Consider the following 5,850-nt stretch of genomic DNA (forward strand, 5'->3'; position numbering starts at 1 on the left):
TGCCGTGGGATCCATCTTCTGCGTTGACAGGACCATGTAAAATACATGGCGCTTGTCTTGGCTTAATGTATTGCTATGGAAGCAGAGGAGACCAGCCTAATGACCACACGGCTTCATTATTTCAAATATTAATGCAATTTCCCTCCTTTGTGCCTCCTGCACGTTATAGAGCAGACCACCGTCATGGCTGCCATGCTGTAGGAAGTACAAGAATCAGGCCGTTTACTAGCCTAGAAATTTAGACACACCCTAGCGGCAGCAAATGTAATTTGCAGCCAGGGTCAGTCTAGCAACTCTCCGTTGGCTTGCGAGCTGGAAAAACCAAACTCTAGTCAGGCCAATCACATTGTGTGTAGAGTCGGTGGGCGGGCTTAACATAATGACGGTGGAGTTATGAAGGTTCCGCATGAATTCCCTGCTACTTGAAAACAAAGAAGATGGCTGCTGCTGCTGGTGGTCTTTCGAATCGGCTTTGGCCGCGACTATGGAAGACCTGGAGTTCAGCTTTTCTTTGAGAAAAGAACAAAGAACGGCACTGAAGTAATTCTTAAAAAAGGAAGATGTGTTCGGAGTTTTGCCGACCGGATACGGCAAAAGTTGAATCTATCAACTAGCGTTGCTCTGGTTGGTTGTAGTGCTATCCTATTGCGTGCAGAGGGAATTTGAAAGACAACCGTTTATCCCGCCCCTCGGATTGAGCCCTGCCAATGGTGAGTTCCCAGACCCAACATCTTGATGTAGGTCTGGCTTGTCAGGCTAGGCGTTTACTGTAAACCAAGCAGATTTTTGTTTTACGTGGGTCAACAGCCATGCAGGAGCTCGATAAAAAGAATTGGGTAAACTTTGACTTCTCGTTGGTGATTAACGTGATCTGATAACCATCAAAATTAGGGCTGGGTATCGGCGATATCGATTCCGATTCACAAGGTCCCAATTTGATTACATTTCCGATTCGATTCCATATCAATTCGGTTAGGGAAATCTCAGTTACAATGCCAATTTTTCTTGGATATGAAAGAGATTCTCGGAGAACTTATGCTGTAAATTGCACACGCAAGAAGCAACCCTCAGATATACTTACAGTGCATTGCTCTTCTCACATCTCCCGACCTTCTGCCATTCCGCCCTCCTCATTTCCTCTACTTCGCCAGAGAATCAATTTCTGCCCCAGGCCTGGGCGACGCCCCCCCAACACAGATACACACACGCACATTTTTACACTCCAATGCAAATAAGAATATGAAACATACAAACACACATTGTCATATGCACTCAAATACACACACACACACACACACACACACACACACACACACACACACACACACACACACACACACACACACACACACAGTGGTCAGGCGACTGGGGCTGACCTTTTCACCAATTCCAGTTATTAGAGAAACTGACATTCAAACCTCCCCAGCCCCCAAGACAAGACACACACACACACACACACACACACACACACACACACACACACATAGGTCTCTGCATTTTTGGGGTCTTGGGATCTCACCCTTCTAAGCCTCAAAATTCATCCAGGAGACTTTAAAAACTCTATCTTTGACTTCCGGTTTGATGTTACTTTATATAAACCAACAGCAGTAAAAAAAGTAAAAAAAGGAAGAATCAGGAGTCCAGGAGAAGAATCAGGTATTACTATTACAGATAATACAGTAATACAGTACGGTAATACAGATTGCCAACACAGAAAAACACATTTTTGATTTGATTTGAAAGAAAACAAATGTGTTCCTACTTTTACATTCCATGGACCTTTTTTCACAGCAGACATTTTGACTTGTCATAGTAGGAAAAGCACAGCTGAAATCAGCTGATCACCTTAGCGATGGCTCAATTCCATCAAGTGTCCCAGTAAGTTATTTCAGTGAGTCAGCATGAACAATACCAGGGTCTCTCCTAAGTGGAATGCAGCCATCATTAATGGTTTTGAATACATCTGTGCTTTTCCTACTATGACATGTCAACATGTCTGCCGTGAAAAAGGTCTATTGTCATGTTTGCTGAGAACAATCAGTGTGAAAATAAACTCAATACCTGATTGAGGAGATGTATCAATCAACAGGTTCAAATTTAAAACACTGCTAATGAAAATCACTTCCTTTGTAGATTTGCCTGCCCACGGAACGCTAAAGAAATTTAGCTATTGAGCTAATTCTGGGATAGCCAATGACTGGAATGAATGTCCATTGTCCCTCTTACATAAATCAACATGTTAACAGTGGCAAATAGTACGTGATTATTGCCATGTTTGGGCTTCAGATGTGTTTTTACATCAGCATTGGGATGATTTCTACAATCTGTGTTGGCAACAAAAGGCAAAACAAACAGTACTTTGAATCAAAATGCATTACCATATTATAATAACACGTTATGTACATGGAGAGTTGGTTTCTGAAGGGGCACTCCACCGATTTTACACATAAAGGTCAGTTTTGTAGTCATGAGGCGTATACCCAGCCTGAGAAAACAGTTGTGTAATGTCTTCTGTTCTCTGTCTAGAAAATAACCCTGATGATGATCTCAGTTTGAGCTTGGAGACACATGGCCCTATTTTAAAGATCTAAGCGCACGGCGTGAAGTGCATGGCGCAGGTGCGTTTAGGGCGTGTCCAAATCCACTTTTGCTAGTTTGAAAAAAGGGTCTGTGCGCCAAGCGCATGGTTCAAAAGGGTTGTACTTAGTGTCTTTATTAATTCATAGGTGTGTTTTGGGCGTAACATGCAATAAACCAATCAGAGTGTCATCTCCCATTCCCTTTAAAAGCCAGGCGCTTTGCTATTATGATGGCGGATTTGCACTGTAATATTTATATTTGTAATCTTTTTATTTGTAATCTTTTGCATGTTTGTATGCTGCTGTGCTTCCCTGTGTGCACGCTGTGCATAAGCCTAGGTGCATTTTACTAATTTTCTGTTAAAATAACTATGAAATGCTGCGCTATTGACTTTAGACCAGGTTTTTGTTGGTCAATGGTGCGATCACTTCCCACTGCCTCAAGATAGCAATACGCCAAGAATGCACCTGAACACACCTCCCTGTAAGACCAGCACGCCCATGGGCGCAAAGATGGGCGCAGGTGCATTTGCTATTTAAACGACGTGGGCGCTGGACGGGAAATTGACAACTGCGTCGGTCTTAAACTAGCAAAGACACTTGCGCCGTGCTTTGCCCTGCGCTGCGCCAGGCCGGGTGCAAGACAGGGCCCTACAACTTTAAAATGAAAAGCCACCCAGGCTCCATTCAGCCCAAGATTATTTGTTCTGAGAGATGGGTCAATCCTAACGGGCTGGCTACATTGCACGTGTATCGTACGCTGAGCGGTCTCCGCTCTACAACCGTAGAAATAGGACAGTCTTCTATGTGTGCCCTATATTTCTTTTAAATTAAAACTACCGATATACAGGAAACGACTTAATGACTGAATGAGCGTATTGGCAGTGCGTATTGAGAGTTTCTGTTTTTATTTCTTGTTTCCCTCACCTGCGTCCTCTGATAACAGCTGACAGTAGATTGACGACTGTGAAAATTTCACAGCGCTGTGCCGGCTCCAAAAAACTGAAGAAACAACAACAATACCAAAGCAAAAGCTCTCTGTCTCACCTGTGACTCATAGAATCCTACGCCATATGTGCACAGCAGGCGTAGCCAGTTAAAACATACATTCCGCGAACGGTCTGCATACGTTACGCGTTCAGTGTAGTCAAAGCGTAAGCGGGATGGAAAGGCACATAAAGCCTAGTCTCGCTTTGCCAGACCTTCCTCCACAGCGCTGCAGAGGAGGGTCTGGCTAGTCCACACAGCATTGGACTGGGTGGATGGGAGAAAAATGTGATCTGGTCTATTGGCATTTCTTTAAACCAATCACAATCGTCTTGGGCGGCGCTAAGCACCGGACAGAGCCACGGTGCCGCTGCAAAATAGCCTCGGTTGGGAACTTGTTTTGGTGGAACATGTTATGTTCAAAGGTTGTTTTAGTCGTGCAACAGAAAACTCAGATTGGACAGATAGTCTAGCTAGCTGTCTGGATTTACCAGAGTTTAAAATTACAACACAAAGAAAGCGGCTGAAAAGAGTGACATCTGGCGGAATTTTCGACGGAAACGGACCAATCCCCGAAGTGGAACGTGGTGGATATAGACTAAGTTCAGACCAAAGATTCTCTTTTAAAGACTCTTTGTACTTCCGTCCTACCTTCTGACCTCCTTTTTGTAGCAAAATATATCATTTGAATATGAATGAATATCCACATTCATAAATATGAATGTGGATAACATTAGTGATAGTGAGATGCTTTTACTCTTTTAAAGACTCTTTGTACTTCCGTCCTACCTTCTGACCTCCTTTTTGTAGCAAAATATATCATTTGAATATGAATGAATATCCACATTCATAAATATGAATGTGGATAACATTAGTGATAGTGAGATGCTTGCTACAGTCACATTTCTAGTGATGAATTGGCGAAAACAATGTTTGATTTCTCGGACTCACGGCTTTGTCCTAGGCACCCCCTCTCTTCAGTCACTCTCCAGCTCGCTCCACCGTACGTGCTCGCGGGCGCATGTTGAGCCTCCGTTAACAGTTTGTAACAGAAATACAATGGATTATGGATCATTTTATTTTAGCTGACTTGACCAGCTGACTTCTCTATTGGCTGTGGAAACAGGTGACATCTCTTACGTTCTAAAACCAGCCTCTGGAGACTCGACCAGCTGAGTCGCAGCGATCATCAACCAGAACCATCAGCCGGTTTGAGTCGAGCTGAGACGGGACGGGTCAGACCGTGACGTTCTAAAATGGTTTCGTCTCGTCGCGAATCTTTGGTCTGAACTGGGCTTAAGAAGCTGGGTCCAGAGTAGTTTAATGATTGCCAGACATATTGTTTTAAGAGGATGGAAGAATGAAGGGCTGCCGTCAATCCAGGAGTGGGCTTGTGAGAAGGCTAGAGTGGCTGGGATGAAAAGATGTCATATAAACAGTTTGCCAGATTGGATGTCTTGACTAGAAAATGGGGAAAGTACCTGAGCTTTCAGGGAATTAAACAGTACGTCCTCACCCCCAAAAAAAACAAAAGTTCAACCTTTATTTATACTCGAAAGATCATCGAGTCAAATTACAAAGACCACAACAAAACAACAAAACATTATTTGAGGACTAAATTAGGATGACACAGATGCAAAAGTAAGTACAATTAAAGCAATTACAAGTAAAAGTTTGCAGGTTTAAAACCAGATTTCTAAATTGTCCAGAAGGCACAAGTGGGTTGATTTTAAGGAAGTGTTGTAATTTGTTCCAGGAGTCAGGTGCACTAAAGTTAAAAACATGGGTCGATTATGCAAGCAGTTCATAACAACTGACAATTAGGTTTCTTGTTTGGCAGCGAGCTCTTGTGGCTCTAGTAATTATCACGAGAGCAAACAAGGAAGCACCAAATTCTGTTAAAACAAACACAGGACTTTCACTCAGGAGTCCTGAGTAAAACTAGTTATATACGATATTTTGTATCGATCCGATACCAAGTAAATATAGGGCCAATTTCGCCAATACCAATACAATACAGATACGTTTTTAATAATTAAGATGGATGAATTTTCATGACCTTTAGCCTAAGTTTTTTTGTGATTTTACATTTCAATTATTAATAAGTAGAAACCCAGGACAGAATTTTCAAATGCTTGTATGAGTTTGCTGTGTTACCACGGTATCTTACAGCCTTTTTACAAATTATACAGCTTGCCGTTGTTTAATTTTTGTCCTGAAAATATAGCCACACAGCGCTCCTCTTCCTGTCTGCTATTCTTCTGCTCCGTCTCTGTCCTGCTTG

Source organism: Sander vitreus, chromosome 17, assembly GCF_031162955.1.
Source record: "Sander vitreus isolate 19-12246 chromosome 17, sanVit1, whole genome shotgun sequence".
Classification (NCBI taxonomy): domain Eukaryota; kingdom Metazoa; phylum Chordata; class Actinopteri; order Perciformes; family Percidae; genus Sander; species Sander vitreus.